At 34.4% G+C, this 22809-nt stretch overlaps 1 protein-coding gene across 4 annotated transcripts in view; it reads left to right on the plus strand.

Moving 5' to 3' along the window:
* Positions 1-8740: 8740 nt before the first annotated feature.
* The window catches only part of stag1a (STAG1 cohesin complex component a), an 89594-nt gene continuing 75525 nt past the window's right edge, over positions 8741-22809 (plus strand). For 3 of the 4 annotated variants that reach the window (XR_012388540.1, XR_012388542.1, XM_068224602.1), the window contains exon 1: positions 8741-8909. The gene's annotated coding sequence lies outside the window, so the exon portion shown is untranslated. The remainder of the gene's footprint in view (positions 8910-22809) is intronic. The other variant, NM_001362340.1, reaches the window with a different exon arrangement.

The raw sequence follows: 22809 nt of genomic DNA on the forward strand, positions 1-22809 counted from the left end.
AGAGCAAGATAAATGGTGTTGTAAATGTAAATACAGTATTTTTGCTGTAATTGATCTGCATTAAATTACAGGTGAACTGCTGCCGTAGTACAGGAAATTGTTAACAGTGAATTCTTGGTACACTTTGTGCCCCTCAGTACCAATAGAGCATCACTTAACTGCCACGGATTTAGTCATGAGCCCAGTGAACTCTTGTGATGCTACTCTCAGCTGGACAATATGCTCATCACAGGAATTTAATGATGTAGAGCATCAATAAAGCTTAGACAAATCTACAGCAATATTATGGAAAACATCTGATGTCTATAGATAGTGCTCTTTCAAAAAAAAAAAAAACATGTGCTATGTTATTAATCTAAGTATAAAGCATATGACTCACTTATGACAGCATGCAATTATGCAGGATAACAACGTGATTTGAATAGCTCATGTCTAACCTGTGAGTCATTTAAAATTGTTGCAATTTTTTACACCTGTTGTTGATCCCTTCCATTGATTGTTTCCCAAAGGAAAGGAAGCGAGGGAAAAGTGATCTTCAAGGACTTTTGGTCAGGGTAATTACATCCCTTATGTCAAGTTGCTATGGAGACTAAGAGGAGAGCAGCAATCAGAGCAAACATTTGTGGCTTTAGGAACGGCTTTGTTTAAACTGCCTGCAGCATCAGATTGTAAACGTGAAACAATTAATTAGCTGCATAATTTTGTCATTTGACACTACAATAACATGACATACTGTATAGTTGAATAGTTAGCTTACGGCTGTGAAAACATGACGGGATGTGAAAAAAAAAGTTTAAACAGCGATGACACTAATTTGTCTATTTGATCATTTAAGGTGGCCTGCAAATGGACACTTTCATTTTAGACAATTGTGACCGACCATGTGAAAGCCAAGCTAGTATTACAAAGTATTTACAAATGATTGCATTTTCAACATTGTATGTTGTTGTGGAAATAGGAGCAAAAATGTATCGTGATGTGAATCATAATTAATGATTTAGAAAATTATTTAACTTATTGCTTATTTTCATAATGCTGGATACATTTTATTTTTGTTTAGCTTTTAGGGATGTTCCTTGTTTAGTCCATGTTCCTAATTCTTTTGATTGTGTTGTTTATTTCTAGTAGGTTAATCAGTAGATCAATGATTATGTTCACCTGTGCCTGGTTTAGTTATTTTTTCTGTGGCTACATTTCATTTCTGTGTCCTAATTCACACACTTTCCATCCTAAATAGTATTAATAATGTTAGTGTGTCCCAAATTATATTATGTAGAAATTAGTATTTCAAAGTTACTCCAATGGTCTACGTTTTTGGTAGAAATTCAAAGTGCAGATCTGTAGTGAATCTAATGGATAAAATTACCCACAGTACATTTCGCTTGAAATCGAGTTGAAATACAAACCTGGTAAAAAAGTGTTGAGCAAAATGTGATGAGATGGCATAAAACCAACTGTTAAGTGAAGAGAATTGAGTCAAAATGTTCATTCATTCATTTTGCTTCGGTTTAGTCCCTTATTTATCAAGGGTCACCACAGTTGAATGAACTACAACCAATTTAGTTCATCCAATTTACCTGTAGCGCATATCTTTGGACAGTGGGGAAACTGGAGCACCCGGAAGAAATCTGTGTATACATGGGGAGAACATGCAAAGTACACACAGAAATGCCAAGTGGCCTAGTCGGTACTCGAACCAGCAACCTATTTGCTATGAGGTCACAATGCTAACCACTAAGCCACCATGCTACTCCTAAATTGTTTATAATATTGTTCATTAATATTTAACCTTTTTGTGTTATATTTAATATGCAACAATGTGAGCTTTGAAAAGACGAGCTTGGTCATTAACTACTGAACAGATAATTATGCAAACACCTGAGGAGATTTCTCTGCATGAGAAACCCACAAAGAGCAGATTAATGTGCTGCTGCATCTCCAATAAGGTAGGAAATTAAATATGAAGGTAATGGTATGATGTGACAAGATGATTGACGACATATGCAACTATGCAGAATGGTCTGTTATTGAGGAAGTATGTCTCAAGACTTGCATACACTTGTGACACACGCAAAGTTTTTTCACAAAAAAGAACCTGCTTTAAAGGGCACCTATGATGAAAATCTACTTTTGGAAGCTGTTTAGACAGAACTGTGTGTAGGTATAGTGTGTCCACTGTCATATTGGAGTGACATATAAACTCAACAAGTCTCTTTTTAAAAATGTCCTGACTAATACGGCTGGACTGGATGACCTATTAGGGCTTGGAGGCGAGGTCTGCTATGCAATTTCAGTCATTTATAACTCACTGTTATCAAAAAAACTGCCTCTTATGGAGAGCCTAAAATCACAATGGGAGCAGGAACTGGGAGATGAAATAAGTCTGGAGCTTTGGGTTGATGCTTTTGAGCAGGGGTGTCAAACTCAATTCCTGGAGGGCCGAAGCCCTGCACAGTTTAGTTCCAACCCTGCTCCAACACACTTACCTGTAGGTTTCAAACAAGCCTGAAGGACTTAATTAGTTTGATCAGGTGTGTTTAATTAGGGTTGGAACTAAACTGTGCAGAGCTTTGGACAGTTTTTGTTTTGTACATTCCCTTTTGGAATTGAGTTTGACAGCTGTGCTTTAGAGGAAATCCACTCTTGCTCTGTTAACTCCAGACACTGTCTCAAGCCGTTTAAAATTATACACCAGCTTCATTAAACCAAGACAAAATTACATAAACTTTTTCATGATACCTCTCCCTTCTGTGATGAATGCATGAATTTTATTTTATTTATTAATTTTTTTAAAGTGGATAAATTTTTTTTTTTAATTTTTAAAGAGATTTATTTTTTAGTTATACACCATGTTCTGTTTAATTATGAAATTTCTAGTGACATTTTAAGCACTATTCTGAGTTACCTTGTCGGATGGTCATCATAACTACACTTTTGACTATTTCAGCCAAAATAAATTTAATAAAATACAACTATAATATGGGCCACTTTTGGTGCTTCACACCTTTTTATTGGTCATTTTTTTGTTTTAAGAATAAGGTCCAAGATTTTACAATAAAAGTTACTTGTAAAATATTTTTTCCATTTAAAAACAACACAGCAACGAAAAATTGTGAAATTGTATGTTTTCTTGCATAGCTGGATGTTGGAGACATGAAAAATATTTGTTAGCATTGACCAAAACTAATTAGCTAAAGTCACACCGAAGCGACCGCCAACAGAGGATTCCGCTTGTTCTTAAAGCCTTTTTTGATGGGTTATTTCAGCCTGATCTTACAAAAAAAATTAGGTATTTTAATTTTATTTTAAGTTTAGTGGCTAATTTAATCGTACAAAATTCTATGATTTTAAAAAGGAGGCATGGCACCCAACCCCAACCCTAAATGTAACCGTCATTGGGGGATGAGCAAATCGTACTAAATTGTACTAATTAGATCGTACAAATTTACATGAATTAGCCACTAAATCAAAAAGTTACGAATTGCTGTGAGATTGTGTTGGTTATTTTCACCACGATGGCATAGTAGTCAAAGTAGGACAAATGAGCTCATGTATGGGACAAATTTTGGCCTTTGTCAGTGAGGGGTGGGTCTTCCGAACCATCCAAACCCCCCATTGGCTACGGGCTTATAAACATAGTTATAAACTATGTAATTCTTAACCGCTAAAATCACCACGGCAGCATGGTGTCAGTAAGCGCGCACATATGTGTCTACGTTTTTTACTTATCATAGTACACATGCTACTGAGGATGTGAAAATAAAAGTGATTTGATTTGTTTGTATGTACTGCAAAAAGCATTTGTGTGAGACTCATCATTTCAGAAAGGTTTGAATAAACTCCACCACAAATGCATGAAATAAACTTGGTATTTTTTAATAATGATCTGTATTTCAACTTTCTCTGAGTCTATCACTGACGGCTGTTTATCTGACTTAATGCATGATGACAAGTAGACACGCACGTGAGAGCGGTGGGCGGGAAAAACCATCTCATTTTCAACTAAAGCCACAGGCTACAAAAACAGCTACAGTATACTCAAAATGGGAAGATTCTGAAGACTATAATAAATAATCTGATGGGGATTTTGAGCTGAAACCACCAAAGGCTTATCTTACAACTTGTAAAAGGGGTAAAATTGGACAAAGAATAAGTTGGGTGAATTGGGATGACATGTTTTAGCTCATCTTTGTTTTGAATTTGTTTGAACTCACATGAAATCAACCAATGGCAAACCACGACAATTTATTGATTATCTGATGGGCAAAGTACATATTTTCTTTTTCTGTGTTTTATTTCATAGAGAAACATTACAATAAGGAACAAAATACTTTTATTTCTGGCTCAGCACTACGGAGCATGACATTTTTTGAAATATAAAGGTCTTCCAGAGGTGTACGTTTAATGTCAGAAGCCATGTGTGTCACCATCTCCATTCTCATCAGTGACTCACTCTTTCCACTTCAGCCTCGTTTCCATTCCCTTCTTATCCCGAGAGAAGAGGGAGGCCTAGAAAATTCTCTTTTGTTCTGCTCATAAATCTGGAGTCAGCTAATTGGGTTAGAGCGTCTCGAATCCATCAGCCTTCTGACAAAAGCCACTGCTGAGGAGAGATATTGGTGTACAGAAACAACAATGCGTCTAATGTAATGATGAAGGCAGCTGGGCGGAAAAAACAGAAGGCCTTGAACAGGAAATACAAATACATAAGCCTACGAGTATAGATGGAAAAAAGTGCTCTCTTTAGCCTGAAGTGTTTGTGAGGAGAATAATAACCTGGTTTTTATCAGTTTCACAGATGACTGGTTTTGTAGTCATATCCAGTATCCGCTAGTCCTTATCATCTGCAGTGTAAATAGAGTGAAACAACAACTCGAGAAACACAGTTGCTTGTTTGGCATCGGATATCACTGCAGTGTGAGGTCTGCATTGTGGGATTTATCTTCTAGATTAGGATCGGTCCCCACAGAAATTGTGACTCTGTTGCAAATTTAACAGCTCCTGAGAGAAACTGCTGGGCTCACAGGCAGCCAGGCGAGGTGAATCACATTGCCTTTTAATCGTCAAGCAAAGGAAAGGCAGGGAGATGGGGCATGAAGGAGACATACATCGTATTACACTCTTTGAGCAGCATGTTCACATCATTCCCAGGAGGACTCTTATTTAGAGAATCTTTAAACCAGCTAGAACTGACATACGCCATTATGTCAGTAAAGGACATATCCAAATATGAATATATGCATTCAGTATATCAGTACCATTATGGTTTTCAGGCAACATTATCATTATTATTATTTTTATTTATTATATCAGCTTACATTGGACATGTTCTTATTCATTAAAATTCAATTAAAAGTGCAAATATGATGAAAATCATCTTTTGTAAGCTGTTTGGACAGAACTTTGTGCAGGTATAATGTGTCCACAGTCATATAGGGTGATATAAACATAATAAGTCTATTTTTTAAAAACAGGATTCAAACTCATCCCATTTTGAAGCCCACCACAACGTGACGTAGGAGTCCGGTTTCCCTGCCCACCAAATTGATTGACAACCACATATTAACATGTTTGCGTAGTAACGTGTTTAATAATATCTACAAGACAGGATGTGCATAAAGCAACTGGGATTTAAAGATGTTCAGCTTGCTGTGACTTTATCACCACAGCCGCATGTCAGTACAATTATAAAAGAACACGCTTCAATCCTGTTTTGTGTGGACGGTAAATCAGGTTTATCTTGTACATTAACATAACAGGGACATCTATACAGCAGTGGATATTAACGTGCGTCCTGTTAGATTTGCCATGCAAAAGCAGTGCAAAGTTAAACGCAGTTACAAAGTTGAACTTTGTAATGAAATTGTGTGCGACCCATCGTTGCAGAAAGGCTTGAATTAACTCCACAACAAATACATCAAATAATCATTGGGAAAGTTCTTACTGTAGTTTTTCTCACAAACGTTAAGTGAGATCTGCTTTTTTTATGTCTGTCACTGCGCTGTTTATCTGATGCACGCAGCTAGAGATTGAGGCACACACTGACAGGGACGTGGGGAGGGTGGGCGTGGAGAACTACAGACACATTCTGGAGACATAAAAGACTTATCTTAAATCTTGAAAAAGGGGTAAAATAGGTGCCCTTTAAAATACCCCTGTATTCAGTTAATGCTCATTTAACTGTTCAAAAACACTTAATGTTTTTAAGAGTAAAACAATTAATGAAACATTTAAATATCATCTCCTGCTAGTAAAAAAAAAAAATCTATACATATGTTTTATTGTAAAATAATAATGATGTGAGTTCTAAACTGGCTGACAGATTTTAAAACAAATGATTTTATTTTGTTAGATTGCTGCCTTATTATAAAAAGTACTTTTGTATTACATTAAAATAAATCATTGTTATTTTATTGAGACAAAATAGTAGATAACTTCAAAAAAGTAAAGTAAAATAAAAAAGTAAATTTTTAATAGTATATGGGTGTAATATGAGATGTTTTTGCGTTTCAAATAAGGTATAAACTTTAGAAAAGGTTAATGTAAAAGTAAAACTTTGAAAAATAAAACTCAATGTGTAATAATGTTCATTCAACATCACACACACACACACACACACACACAAAAAAAACTTGAATTGAGTTAAAGTTCATGATTTGAGCGATACAAAGTATACATTTTTTAAAAACCAATTTTTAATAGCTGCATAATAGCTGTCACCCTAAAAAAGAATTTAACACTATTTAAATGAAGTATACCTTCTAAAGGTCAGATATATTTTAATGTCAATATTTATAACAATGTCAATATTTATAACATGTACCACAAATTATTCAGACAAATCCCAATTATTATTTTAATATTAAGATGTGAATTTGTAGTAAAGCCCCTGACCATATCCTAAAAACGTGACAAACATGTTTTTGCGATCAGCTGTCAGCAAAGGCTTTGTTTTGCATATTTGTTTTATTTCCTGTTTCAATTTTGAGAAGGCAAATATCACAAAGACATTTCATTGTCATCTTATTAAACTTTGTTGTATATTGGCAAATCCGCTGTGTGTTTTGTGATTCAGACCTTTCTCCTTGTTCGAATGACTCATCACACTTGCAACAGGATGAGAGGACCAGTCTGGACCAGACCACAGCTTTAGGCCATCTCAGCGTGAAGACCACCCACATACATTACACTCCAATCCCTGAGTGCAATTACCCAAAGGTCACCACAGATTAGTCAATTACTGAAGAGCAAGAGCTTTAATATGTTTTTCTCACATAAAAGAAGTGCATAAGGCTGAAGAAAACCTGGCTGACAAGATCAGTTAATGCAATAAATAGAAAAGAGGAATAAAAAGGATGCAAAACATATCATTCAATTGATCATTAGGTACGTTTTGATATTGGCTACGCTAAAAAAGTTAGAATAAAGAATACATCAAATCATTACATTACAAATTAGAATATTATTTCAATAGATAGTTTACCCATTAATAGATTAATTTACTGTTACAGACAACTCATCATGTGGCCACTTTGTTTCTTCAGTTCAACAATAAATAGTTTTAGCTGAAAATGTGGTTTTTGACAATTTATGAAACAGATGTATAAATCTATAAGGCAAATGTATATAAGAAAAAGCATAATGTGTTTTATTAGTTATATATTTAATAGTTATAGTTGTATACATACATACAGTTGAAGTCAGAATTATCAGAATTATCAGCCCCCCTGTTTATTGTTTTCCCATTTTCTGTTTAACAGAGAGATTTTTTCAACACATTAATATAACATAATAGTTTTGATAACTCATTTTTAATAATTGATTTATTTTATCTTAGCCATGATGACAGTAAATAATATTTGACTAGATATTTTTAAGACACTTCTATACAGCTTAAAGTGACATTTAAAGGCTTAACTAGGTTATTTAGGTTTACTAGGCAGGTTAGGGTAATTAGGCAAGTTATTGTATAAAGATGGTTTCTTCTGTAGACTATTGAAAAAACATGGCCTAAATGAGCTAATAATTTTGTCCTTAAAATGGCTTTTAGAAAATTGAAAACTGCTTTTATTCTAGCCGAAATAAAACAAGTAGCCTAAGACTTATTATTAAAAACATTAAAAAAATGAAATAAATATATATATCAGACATACTGTGAAAATTTCCTTGCTCTGTTAAACATCATTTGCGAAATATTTAAAAAATGAAATAGAAAATCAAAGGGGGCTAATGAATCTGACTTTAACTGTGTGTGTGTGTGTTTATATATATTATATATATATATATATATATATATATATATATATATATATATATATATATATATATATATATATATATATATATATATATATATATATACACACGCCACGTTACGTATAACATATTTATAAGTATTTCACACAAAATCAACACATTTCTGCTATTTTTTTCGCCATATTTGTTTGGAATTTACAGAGCTCTTGAGACAACAATACGTTAACTTACTCGTCTAAAAAATCATAGTGTTGTCAAAATACACTATCATTTGACACGTGTGATGCCTACATTTAAGAATAGCACGTCTTTATAAAAACTACACATATCAACAGTAAAATAGTGCAATTTTAGCGTTTAAACTGCACGTCTGCTCATCCTGGTTATCAGGGTCTCTCCTCCTTCCCCCCACCGCCCGCTGAGCGTCGTCTGTTCTCGGCTGTGTCCGCCAGAGGGCGCTCGGGCTCCGGTCTCGACTCGCGCCATTCGATTGTGGAAAATGCCACCAGATGGCGGTTTAGGATTGCTGCTCTTCTGAAAGGCGCGGTTCCATCTCCTGGTCCAAATTTCAATTAATAAATCCATATTTAGCAAAAGTTTTATCGAATTCCAAATAGCGGGAACGCCGACCTTTACGACCATGAGCATCCCAGGTGAGTTAAATGCGTTTTTTGTGCCGTTATTGGGGTGTGAAGAGTAGCGGGTCTGGAGATTAAAGATGGAGGACGGCGGCGCTGGTGGGGGATGGGCTGTGCTGCTGCTCTGCTCTCGCACTGGCTGCATCTCCTCAGGCCAGATCCTCACTCGTGCAGCCGGGCTCCAGCTGCTCGACCGCGGCCAGGATGGCACACACATCCCGGTCATGAGGCTGGTTTTCTGAATGCACCAGTGTAATTGAGCTCATGTGTATTTGCAGAGCTGCATCGGCTCTGTCGCAGACTGTTATCTGCACTCATTATATAATGAGCAGTTTGTTATGGCAAACACTGATTGTTGCGGGCTTGAGTAACGTTAGTTTAGTAGATGCTGGCTTGTTTTTTTCAAGTTGTTTGTGTGTAACATCTGTTATTTAATCTTTTAAATGCAAAAATGATTTAACTTGTCAACAGCAAGCTTAAAATGTAGTCTGGTGTGTTTGAGTCATGCTAACATGATTTATCCCAGTGTGATGAGCAGAGAAGGAGCCAGACAGGTGCAATACTGTTGCTGTAATAGGGGAATATGTATGTGAGACTTTTGAGTAAAGGTGTTTGGTGATGGGGAGGAGGAGGAGGATGGGTGAATGTTTCACCTTTTGTTTTCATCTGTGCCATTGTCAGACTAAAGGAAGATCACACAAGTAGTGAAACTTCACTTCACCTGTGTTCTTGCTGTCATTTCTCTGTTTTACTGAGACAGGTTTGTAGTGTTTTGGGTTAAACCTGAGAGGCGAATGAATTATAAATGATTTTGGAGGCTCTCTTTGGTGAATGTGGAGGAAATATTAGGGAGCAGTTGCTCTCAGTAAAGTTTGGCTTTATTTCACAAACAGAAGAGCATTCCCCAATCTCTTGCGTAACATGCTTGCTTCCTATGGTGTAGGCTTTGTTGTACATCAGAATTTCAATATTTGTTTTATTTTGTTGAGAGAAGTTTTAATGATAGAAACTTTTTGTAGTGTAATGAAACAACACAATGAAGTAAGCTAAATATATTTAAAAAAACAAAACTAATAAAGATGACAGAAGCTAAAAATGGTAACAAATTAAGTACTGGCTTATTACATGCTTATTATAAATATATTGACTGTTTATAAGTACTTATAAAGTATGGTCTTGTTCTATATCCATAATCCTGCCCAGTGTCTAAACACAGCTACCTTAATAAGAGCAGGAAATGAGTTCTTTATTGTGCTTAAAGTCTCAGTTAATAGTTTAATAGCAAGAACCGTACCTTAAAGTAAAGTGTGGTAGTTTATAATAGTAAAGCTGCACAATCTATCATTTCAGCAACGATATCGCAATGTGTGTATTCACAATAGTCACATCTGCAATTAGGAGTTGGGATTATTAGTTGATCAGCAATGAAGAATGTGCAGTGTTTACATTTTACATTACATTTGATTATTCGGTAGGGGCAGGACAAAATAGTGATATGCATGAGGTGGCGCTTCTCATTATAGCGAATCGAACATATATCAATGTTGCGATTCTTAGAAATATATGTGCTGTTAATAAAATAAATAAATCTTATAACTTTCTGATGCATTTTTCCTTGACCATTTACAAGTATCATGATATATTATGGATGGTTTTCCTGCAATGTATCGCCGATATTGTGATCTATCATTATCAAAGGTAAAATATCATCATAGTATTGCATCGTAATCGTATTACTATATCTGAATATCTGACTTCTTATTTCCCTTTAATCTTTTGCAATTTTGCAATCTTTTGCAATTTCTTTGATTCACTCCTCTACAAGATAATGCCAATCAAAGTTAGTGATTTCATTCCAAATAAAGCTATTCACGTCGTCTGACCAAATTGTATTGATATCGCAAATATAAGTCACAGCTAAATAAAATATCGCAATGTCAGATTTTTCCAATATTGTGCAGCCGTAATAATTACCAATGACACTGATGTATCGATGAATTCTAAGTCCCTGGTCTGGATTATAAAACAGTTAAAAGCAAGTCACTAACTGTTCATAGTTTTTAATTAAAAAAAAAAAAAAAAAAATATATATATATATATATATATATATATATATATATATATATATATATATATATATATATATATATATATATATATATATATATAGACTGCACTATATTTGAAAAAACTGACTATGTGTTACACAACCAGCGATCGCTTCCCAGAAGATCGCTGGTTTTCACACAAACTCTCTAAACTACATTTCCGCTTTTCCCAGGACTACACATTCATACATGCACTGCTCCCAAACACACACGTCTGTTCATTCATCTATCCTGATTGCATCACCAGCTGAGCCTTGTTCACAGACTGATTTCATTCCATTCATAAGCCACTCTCTCACGCCACCAGTTTGCCGAGTCTTGTTTTCCCAGTGTGACATTACGAAGCATTTCTCCCTGTCTTGTTTATCCGTGTTTAGACCCTAGCTTTGCATTCCTTGTTATCCTGTTTAGCCGCCTGCCTTTAGACCCATAGCCTGTTATATTGAGGATGATTCTGGACTGCCTTAACATACCCGTTTGCACCTGATGACCACGGCTTGCCTGACTTTGAATAAAACTGCATATTAGATCTTACCTCCTGTTGTCTCCTGTCACTCCACCCCAGTCGTGGTAACACTATGCAATATTTAGTTTTTCTGCAATTATATTGCATTTTAAATATAATTTCACAAGATGACTTGAGTTTTAGTAACTTTTTGGAAAGTATTTGTAATTTTAGGGGAGAGCATCTGCTACAAAAATCCACCAAATGAAGCAAACAGCTCTTTATTGTTTTCGGTGGAGTCTAACAGCATTGAGGTTCAGAAACACAATAATCAAATGTAAAATAATCCCAATCTGACATTGCAGATCCTGTGACATCTTGTCAAAATGTAATGAAAATGTAACTATTGCAGATTTGTACATTGCGATATCAAGGCTGAAATGATACATTGATATATATATATATTTGAAAGTTTTGAAAAATTATTTTCTGCTTATAATATTTAAAATGGCTGCACGGTGGCGCAGTGGGTAGCACATTCACCTCACAGCTACAATATCGCTGGTTCAAGCTTTGGCTGGGCCAGTTGGTGTTTCTGTGTGTGGAGTTTGCATGTTCTCCCCATAATTGCATGAGTTCCTCTGGGTGATCCATTTTTTTAAAAGCCAATACGCTATCATGTCAACTTTTTATTTTGTTTTGTGAATTAGTTGCTAATTTGAATGACTTTTTGCTGTCTCATTTGTAGATACAATTTCTCTAAAAACAGTGCAAAAGATTAAGTGGTAATATTTTTAAATAATTTCCCATTAGTAAATATTAGTTAATGTATTTATTAACGTCCACAAACAATAAGCAATGGATTTATTACTCTAATTATGCATTTTTGTTATTGTTAATTGATAAAAATAAAGTTGGGTCAGGGCTTGGCACATTGGGTAGCACAATTGGCTCACGCTCACAGCAAGAGGGTTGCTGGTTCGAGCCTTGGCTGGGTAAGTTGGCATTTCTGTGTGGAGTTTGCATGTTCTCCCCATGTTTGTGTGGGTTTCCCTCACAAGTGCAAAGACATTTGCTATAGGTGAGTTGGAAAGGATAAATTGTCTGTATGTGTGTGAATGAGTGTGCATGGATGTTTCCCAGTGATGTGTTGTAGCTGGAAGGGTATCCGCTGCGTAAAATATATGCTGGATAAGTAGGTAGTTAATTCCGCTGTGGCGACCCCTGATTAATAAGGGACTAAGCTGAAAAGAAAATGAATGAATGAAAATTAGATCACACTTTGTTTTAAGATACAGTTCTTGTAGTTAACAAACCCTTAGCTAAGACTTTTAGCTTAAACTACTAATTTGCTAAATAGTAAGTAAAGTAGTAGATGAGTTTAGGTGTTGGGTAGGATTGGCTAAACAGAAAACGGAGAGTCGATAATGCTCAAACAGAAAGTTAATTAACCTATCTTAACAATATGTTAACAATAGGCAGGAAATAAGTCAGTAGTTATTAGTGGGAGTTGATACTTTAACTGAAGTTTTACCTAAAGTTGTTCAGTGAGTTTGTTTACATGGACATCAATACTTAGATTTTAATACAATTAAGACATAATCTGATTAAGAGTCCACCATGTAAACAGCGATTTTTGATTACGGTAAACTAAAGTCATAATCAAACTAAACAAAAATAATCAAATCTGTGCCACATCTGAAGTATACCAATTTTAGTAACAATATTGCTGTGTTGAGTTGTCAGACATTTGATAACAAACAAATGGCTTCGTGCAAGGACGCAAGGAAACGATGACTATGCTGAGAATTCTGGAAGAAATGAACATTATGAAATGCCTTAACTTTAAAGTGACTTTGTCAGTGGGGCATGAATGAAAATTTAGTGAATGAAATGGCAGAGGTGGCCAGTTGCTTGAGAATTTGTATCCATCTTCATCTGTTTGCACATCTGTTAACTGCAGTTGAATTTGTCGCAAAATTAAAGATTAAACGCCCAAAATCAATGCAATTACAAAAAAACCCAGCAAATTCAGAAAAGATCTTAATTCATGTAATAGCACACGTGTTGCTAATTCTCACAATGCAAAAACAATTTTAAAAAACGTGCTGCATTATTTCAATACGCAAACAAATTAACAAAACGTGCTGCATTTACTCACAATGCAAACAAATTACGAAAAAGCCTGCAATTTCTCACAACACCTTTAATTAGCACAGAAAACAATAGAAATGTTTCAAGGGGACCCTAAAACCAGGGCTTAATTTGTGCTGGAACACCCTAAAAAAATCTGAAATCTGATCCAGCACCTCATTTTACCATTCTCCTTCTTCACCCGCCGTCCTCCTCCATCCGCTATTCACTCTAACTTTCTTCCTCGACTCCCCAACAATCTTCACTTTCATCCACGGCAACCAACCGGATCATGCCGAATCTGTTTTATTAATTTTATTAATTTATTTGCATTGTGAGAAAATGCAGCGCGTTTTTTAATTTGTTTGCGTTGTGAGAAAATGCAGCGCATTTTATTAATTTATTTGCATTGTGAGAAAATGCAGCGTGTTTTTTAATTTGTTGGCGTTGTGAGAAAATGCAGCGCATTTTATTAATTTATTTGCATTGTGAGAAAATGCAGCAAGTTTTATTAATTTATTTTCATTGTGAGAAAATGCAACACATTTTTAAATTAGTTTACGTTGTGAGAAAATGTAGTGAGTTTTATTCATTTATTTTTGTTGTGAGAAAATGCAACGCATTTTTAAATTAGTTTACGTTGTGAGAAAATGTAGCGAGTTTTATTAATTTATTTGTGTTGTGAGAAAATACAGCACATTTTTTAATTAGTTTACGTTGTGAGAAAATGCAGCGCATTTTATTAATTTATTTGTGTTGTGAGAAAATGCAACGCATTTTTAAATTAGTTTACGTTGTGAGAAAATGTAGCGAGTTTTATTAATTTATTTGCATTGTGAGAAAATGCAGCGCGTTTTTTAATTTGTTTGCGTTGTGAGAAAATGCAGCGCATTTTATTAATTTATTTGCATTGTGAGAAAATGCAGCGTGTTTTTTAATTTGTTTGCGTTGTGAGAAAATGCAGCGCGTTTTTTAATTTGTTTGCGTTGTGAGAAAATGCAGCGCATTTTATTAATTTATTTGCATTGTGAGAAAATGCAGCGTGTTTTTTAATTTGTTGGCGTTGTGAGAAAATGCAGCGCATTTTATTAATTTATTTGCATTGTGAGAAAATGCAGCAAGTTTTATTAATTTATTTTCATTGTGAGAAAATGCAACACATTTTTAAATTAGTTTACGTTGTGAGAAAATGTAGTGAGTTTTATTCATTTATTTTTGTTGTGAGAAAATGCAACGCATTTTTAAATTAGTTTACGTTGTGAGAAAATGTAGCGAGTTTTATTAATTTATTTGTGTTGTGAGAAAATACAGCACATTTTTTAATTAGTTTACGTTGTGAGAAAATGCAGCGCATTTTATTAATTTATTTGTGTTGTGAGAAAATGCAACGCATTTTTAAATTAGTTTACGTTGTGAGAAAATGTAGCGAGTTTTATTAATTTATTTGCATTGTGAGAAAATGCAGCGCGTTTTTTAATTTGTTTGCGTTGTGAGAAAATGCAGCGCATTTTATTAATTTATTTGCATTGTGAGAAAATGCAGCGTGTTTTTTAATTTGTTTGCGTTGTGAGAAAATGCAGCGCATTTTATTAATTTATTTGCATTGTGAGAAAATGCAGCAAGTTTTATTAATTTATTTTCATTGTGAGAAAATGCAACACATTTTTAAATTAGTTTACGTTGTGAGAAAATGTAGTGAGTTTTATTAATTTATTTGTGTTGTGAGAAAATGCAACGCATTTTTAAATTAGTTTACGTTGTGAGAAAATGTAGCAAGTTTTATTAATTTATTTGTGTTGTGAGAAAATGCAGCACATTTTTTAATTAGTTTACGTTGTGAGAAAATGCAGCGAGTTTTAATAATTTATTTGCGTTGTGAGAAAATGCAGCTAGTTTTTTAATTTGTTTACGTTGTGAGAAAATGTAGCGAGTTTTATTAATTTATTTGTGTTGTGAGAAAATGCAGCACATTTTTTAATTAGTTTACGTTGTGAGAAAATGCAGCGCATTTTATTAATTTATTTGTGTTGTGAGAAAATGCAACGCATTTTTAAATTAGTTTACGTTGTGAGAAAATGTAGCGAGTTTTATTAATTTATTTGTGTTGTGAGAAAATGCAGCACATTTTTTAATTAGTTTACGTTGTGAGAAAATGCAGCGAGTTTTAATAATTTATTTGCGTTGTGAGAAAATGCAGCTAGTTTTTTTATTTGTTTGCGTTGTGAGAAAATGCATCGCACTTTATTAATTACTTTGCTTTGTGAGAAAATGCAGCACATTTTAAAATTTGTTTGCGTTTTGAGAAAATGCAGTGAGTTTTATTAATTTATTTGCGTTATGAGAAAATGCAGCAAGTTTTATTAATTTATTTGCATTGTAAGAAAATGCCGCATATTTTTTTAATTAGTTTGCCTTGTGAGAAAATGCAGCGAGTTTTATTTATTTATTTGCATTGTAAGAAAATGCCGCATATTTTTAAAATTAGTTTGCCTTGTGAAAAAATGCAGCGAGTTTTATTAATTTATTTGCATTGTGAGAAAATTCAGCATATTTTTAAATTAGTTTGCGTTGTGAGAAAATGCAGCGCATTTTTTATGTGCATGCGTTGTGAGGATGAAGATCTTTTCTCATTTTGCTGCCGATTTTTGTATTGCATGTGTTTTCTCCATTGCAGCATGTTAAGCTCTCCCGGCCACCATACGGTGCCATGACAAACAGGAACTGATGTTACGTAAAATGTCAGAGGAAACTACTGTTGAATGATCACGAAATTATGTTAATCGAACTAAATACTTAAACATGTAAAATGGGAACATGAAAGGAACATTCAAAAGGCAACTCATGTAAACACCTTAATCTTATTTTAGTCCTCTTCAAATTACGGCAAATTTTACTGATGTCCATGTAAACGTAGTCATTGTTAGTTCATGCTAACTGTAACATTGTGTATGCACAACTGTGTAATTTAACAATGCATTAGTAAATGTTGAACTATGATTAATATGTCGCAATTTTTTGTTTGATATGTTACCAAATACATTAACTAAGATAGCTAATGGAAGCTTATTGTATTACCAAAGTAGTTGTGCTTTACCATGAGATCAGGTTGATAACATATGTGGTCTCTCTGCAGTGTTGTATGTCAGTATTGTAATATTACAGTGATGTTGCAGAAATGTGTCCTCCCAGAATGTTGCACTTCAACACAAGCAGGAAAACCACTAGCTGATTTGTTCTGTGATGTGCAAATGATGTTCCCTTTTTTGTGCATAGTTACCCATAAGAAGTCAACAAAAGCACAGAGCACATCCTGTGGTTGAAAGTGTGGCCATTAAAAAAACATCTGGAGAAAACTGACTCCAGTTCAGTATCTGAAATGCATACCTGGCTGAAAATAGACTGAAAATAGAACAAGGCCACTATGTTGTTGTTTTCATTCTCTGCACATTCTCTATCTTAAAGGATTGAAAGTACTGAAAGTTTTTTAGTACTCTATTGATTTCATTTCTACATTACTGTCAAAAGCTGTGACGTCTTGTTTAACAATGGCTCACCAAGTCTTTTAGCATCGAAAACCTGTTTTTTCCATCGGTTTTCCATTACTCCTCTCAACAAAACAATTATAATGACATCTTCCTTCCTAACAGTCAGATAGAAGGCACATGTGATTGTACGTGTCTTTTTTATAATTGCAAGTCTGCCTGTTCAGAATGACGTTAACAGGGTTTACTAACCAGACAATATAGGAAAAATCAATTAATCTGAGAAAAGCAAACCCCGTCTGTTAGTTGATAGATCTTCTCAAACCAGGTGAATTGGCAGTAATGTGTAAATAAATCATTCTAGTTTCATTTCCGATAACTTAGAGCTCATGGCATAGTATGCTAGACACAACATTAGTGATTAGTTATTGGGGGATTAAGAGCAATACATTAAATTTATATGCATTATATTTTGTGCTAGTCTTATATATTATTATGGAAATATAATTCCTTTTTTTATTTGGAATCCAAAATTCTATAAAAGTAAAACTGAGTGCTGTATTCCCAATATCAGATGGGCCATTAAAAGTGTGATGTTTCAAGTTGCCTAAAAAATAAAGAAATTTGAGCACACCTTTTCTGTTATGATTAAAATTTAAATTTGTTTGAAAATAAATACTTGGACATTATTGTTTTTTATGGCTATTTGAACATGTAAATGGAAATGAATAGGGGGTGCACGGTTTTGGATAATTCTAAGATTGCAATATTTTGTTATTCTGCAATATATTGTGATGATACTATTTCACCAAAGGACTTGAATATCTCTATTTGGGAAAAATTACAATTTTTTGATTGATTAGGATGATTCCAACATAGGCTCATTCTATAAAACTTAGTAATTACTTTACGATCAATCTTCATCTTGATACTAGTTCTACTTCTGTGCCTTTTTTGTGTCATGGTCCAAGCTGGATGTAATTGGCTGTCGTCACTATAATGATTAATGCATCAGTGTAAAGGACACCCTGTAAGTTCAGTTTGCCCATCCACCAATGACACCAATGACAGTTGGGTTTCAGGCTGTCCACCGGTCTTGTTTGTCATTTATTTTAAACAGGCGTTAATTTTTTTTAGTTTATGTAAAACTACCCAATCGATTCAACACATCTAATCACCAATAATACAAAGCTTTTGGCAAATCTCTGTTTATACCTGATATTATAACAGTATGTTGTGCATACATACATACATATGTGCATAATTTCTTATGTTTTTTTAAAGTTATTAAAAAATCAGTAGCGTTTAGTTCTTTATAGGTTTTACAATTCATTCTTGTTGGTCTTAAAAAGGTCTTAAAGTGTCTTAAATTTAACTTTGTGAAACTTGCAGAAACCCTGGGATTAGAGGTGGGGTTTGGGGTCACATCACCTTTTTAATATTTTGCAATATTTTTATATGAATTAAATTGTGCAAGTTAGCCACTGTTGATAGTGACCATACATAAAATACTTGGCTGGAATTGAAAATAGTTTGCCAATTTCACATATCAGTTGGTACAAAATGACTAATACTTAAATTCATAAATTTTTTCTATTTTTTGAAAAGTTAATTCTCTTTAAACACTCTTTTCAGTCTATTAATAATGAATTTATTTAGTCTAATAACAGTGTTCAGCAACATAAGATGAATTCTACAGTCATAAATGCAGTCTGCTCCACTGGTTTCTTTTCTCCACCACATCTAAAGCAGTGCTTGGTGTGTGAAGAAGTGGAAATCACATCAAATTTTTATGCATCATCTCACTTCTGCAAACTAAAACATTGATCTTAAAAAAACATAAACTGGGGAAAAGTTGTTTATTAGAAGAGGGTTTAAAATAGCCTTGCAAATGTAATATCGATTTAATAAAACCGTTTAACAAACAAAAAAGTTAATACTGAGTGGGTGTAGTTTTCTGCATCCCACTCCATCTTGCACATAGCTGTCTGTATACTCATGGACAAGTTTGACACATGCTTTGTACCACCAGCAGACATGTACTTAATAGTTTGGACTTTGCATATTAGACACAATATTGTCGGTCTGTTTTGCTAATGAAAATACTTCCAAATAAAGTGATCACAGAAAATCAGTTTATATGGCATAAAGAACAACAGGAAAACCTAAAATTAGTTCCTGAGAGCAGATTTTGTTCTACTGTAGGGTATATGCAAAAGGACTTTTAATTTTCAGTAACCCAGTAAAGCGCTTACAATGAACTATATACTGTTACAAAATCGCCTCGTTTAAGGTTTTTTTTTTATTTAAAAATCAATGATATTCATTGCCAGATTGATATATGACAGAAAGTGGGTCTCATAATGTACATGAAGCACTGCATTAAATGACATTTTTCTGTGCCATGTCTTTAAAAGATGAAAATTTATTTTACTCTAGTATTTTCAGTGAAGTTTCTGTGCTAGCCTGCTGATCCATGTAAACAGCTTTTCATCTCGTTTTACACTCGAACATCTAAATCAATACTTAAGTCTATTTAACCGATCATATTTTAATTACATTACAACATCGATGCTGGAAAGTTTTTAAAAAGTCACATTAACCGGTTGCCGGACGTTTATCGGTAGGGGAAGCTATGCATATACACTATTGCCTCCACGCTACTGTTATCTATCATCATCTCAGTGTAAAAAACAAAACGAAACATACTTTTGGGAGACTTGACGACCAAAACAACAATGGCAGATTAAAGGACTGTATGTGTAATGTTTTTCACAAGGTAGCATCATCAACTAAAGGTTTTGTTGCAAATCCATGTGATCAGCAATTGTTTCATCATTGTACAACAACAAGCTTTGCAAACACCAATGCACAAAGGAAAACATTTCCTTTTAGCTACATTGTTGTGTAGGTTATAGGTTGTAAAACAAACTCTGAGAGAAAACTGTGGTTGTTATTCCTGAATCAGTGTTTTTAATGCCAATGATTCATTCATAAAGACAGGCATAAACTGGCCAGGGCAAAGCACAAAACCACACTTCGCAAAACATTTTTAAACTACTGTTGCTTAAACTAGTGTTAAATATTGAACACCCTATTGCAGGACTATTCAATTAGTTTGTCATGGGGGCCGGTTCATGAAAAGCATCCCAAACGAAGGGCCGGAAAGATTTTGCTACATGAGTGATGACACAACTGCATAAGAGTCTATATGCTGTATATTTTTGCTCCTTAAGACACCCATGTTGGCTTTTTCTACATAAAAATGTTAATATATTGTATTTTGAAACTACATAACATCAGTGCATTGTACAATAAACTTCTTTTTTTTTTTTTTAACAAACATTCAAATGTTGTATTTCAGAGCACAACAAAAGCAGTGCAGTGCTGAAGTAAGCTTCTTCTACATTCAGACACATTCATATGTTATGTTTTGAACTGCATAACAATTATTTGGATTTTGGTTGTACGATTATATAGTCTAAAAAATACTCATTATTTCACGGTTATCACGTCTAATTTAAATTCAAGCTTTATATTAGGTAAGTAGCTATTTAGATTAACTGTTGTTGCCATCTGCGTTTAGGCATACATAATAATTTTAATAATAACTCGTCTAACATATCTTTTCTTTACATTGCACTGAAAGGCACGCACAATCTCACTGTGAGATGTTTTCTACTGCGTGCACCCGGAAAGCCGCAAGCACGCCGCAAGCGCGCCGCTCCGCTGGCGCCCGCATATTGTCATCTATTCTTACATTAGAAATAACAAACTTGCAAGCGGAAAAGACATGATATGGTAACGGCCACTGCTTAGTTAATCCTGTATGCATGTGTATTAGCCTCAGTGTACTTCAAACTTAAAACTAGCGACAGGCAACTTGGCATTTTGCAGCGGTTTCGTTTCGTTCCGTGCAACAGAAATGCGGCTTAGAGAAGACTTTACAATTAAAAATCTGTGACGAATTAAAGAGCAGTTAATTGTTAAATCAGCTAATCGTTGCATCCCTGTTAACGATATCAGTGCATTGTACAAATAACCTTTTCTACAAACATGTTTTCGGCTGCCTGCACCACTCGCTTATGATGACTTACGCTCTGTGCAGCCTTTAACTGCAGCTCGTGCTGTTATTGAACAGAGACGCACGTCACTTCATAACCATAGCGGCCGTTTGTCGACTGAACTTAATTTATTTTTGATGTTTTGGTCGCACTGTTTGGAGGGCCGGAACAAAGTGCCTCGGGGGCTGGCTATTCAAAGGGCAGGCGCCAATTGAATAGCCCTGCCCTATTGGATAGTCATAATTGGTCACAATTAGGGCTGCACGATTTTGGCTAAAGTGAGAATCACTTTTTTTTGCTTAAAATCATGATCACGATTCTGTAGAGGTAAAATAAAGGGTAATGTGAGTAACCTATTATTACTGTTATTGCTTAAACATATGGTAAAAATGGTAAAACAACTATTATAATATTTGGTCTATCTGTAGTTGTGTTGTTGGTTAAAATGCTAAAACTGGTATAGACTTGGTGGACTTAAACAGACTTTACTGGACTTTTTGTCCTGGTTGTTAATGCACAGTATAAAGTGATGACAACAGAATACAATTATTCATAATTCTGAATTTGAATTATTGTGTTTGAGACTTATGTTTGCCATTTGTAATTGACAACATTATCAAACCTTTTTTTCACTGGTAAAATGAGACATTTGTCATTATCAGATTCCCTCTTGCAATATATTCAACATTATATAGGCTAGAGTATTTATACTGCCACTGTTTATACTGACATTTATTTTGATGCACAACACGTTGTATTCCTTATGAAAGAAAAAAAATGTCAAATGATTGTCGTAATCATAACTGTAAAATGCGATATGATCATTTAAATGATGTGCATATATGCAAATCATACTTCCTGTGCGGCTCTCCAACAATCGCTCGGTGCAACAAACTGAACGCTATTTACAACTTTATTACCTGTTATTCACATGCCTATATTCTCTAAAGACTTCATTGGTGGGCACACGCACATCCTCTCGTTGTAAACAAACAGCTCGTCAGCTAATACGAGATTTTGCGGTCCCAAGTATGTCATAACATTAAGACAGAAATGACATTTTTAGGTGAGTTATACCTTATAAATACAGTATGTGACACTTTTAACACCATTTGGAGTTGTCCATGTTGCTGAGCCATGTAAATAAAGCCTAGCAAAAGTAAAAGTAGCAAAAAATAAAATAAAAATCATTGTTCATTAATCATAATCAAGTTAAAATGTTAAATTAATTGAGGTTTAGATTTTAGGCAAAATCGCCTAGTCCTAGGCACAACGATAAGGACTACCCGATAGCCCTGGCCCAGCATGAGAGACTCTCAGGACAGTAGACTGGATCGTTACTGGTTCAATCGCTGCCTTGTCACTAAAGTTAAATTTTTAATTAAAAACGGTTTGTACTTTTAAACCTTTAAATGCTATCTTCTTTGTGATGTCGTGAACACTGTATTGCTTTTCGGTTTCCCTTTTCTAATTGGATATTTTGAGCATGTTTTTTTTCTGTAACCTGGTAACAACCAGTACAGCGAAAAGAGATGGCAAAATGGCAGCAGCATCACATTATGAGGCTTAAAGAAAAAGTATTTTTCTAACGTCTTGGAAGCAGACATTTATGTGGGTATAACGGCTAAAAAAAATGAAGTGACCTTTTGCACAGTTTGGCAGGTCAGCCACCTTTTTAAAAAT

Source organism: Danio rerio, chromosome 2, assembly GCF_049306965.1.
Source record: "Danio rerio strain Tuebingen ecotype United States chromosome 2, GRCz12tu, whole genome shotgun sequence".
Lineage (NCBI taxonomy): Eukaryota > Metazoa > Chordata > Actinopteri > Cypriniformes > Danionidae > Danio > Danio rerio.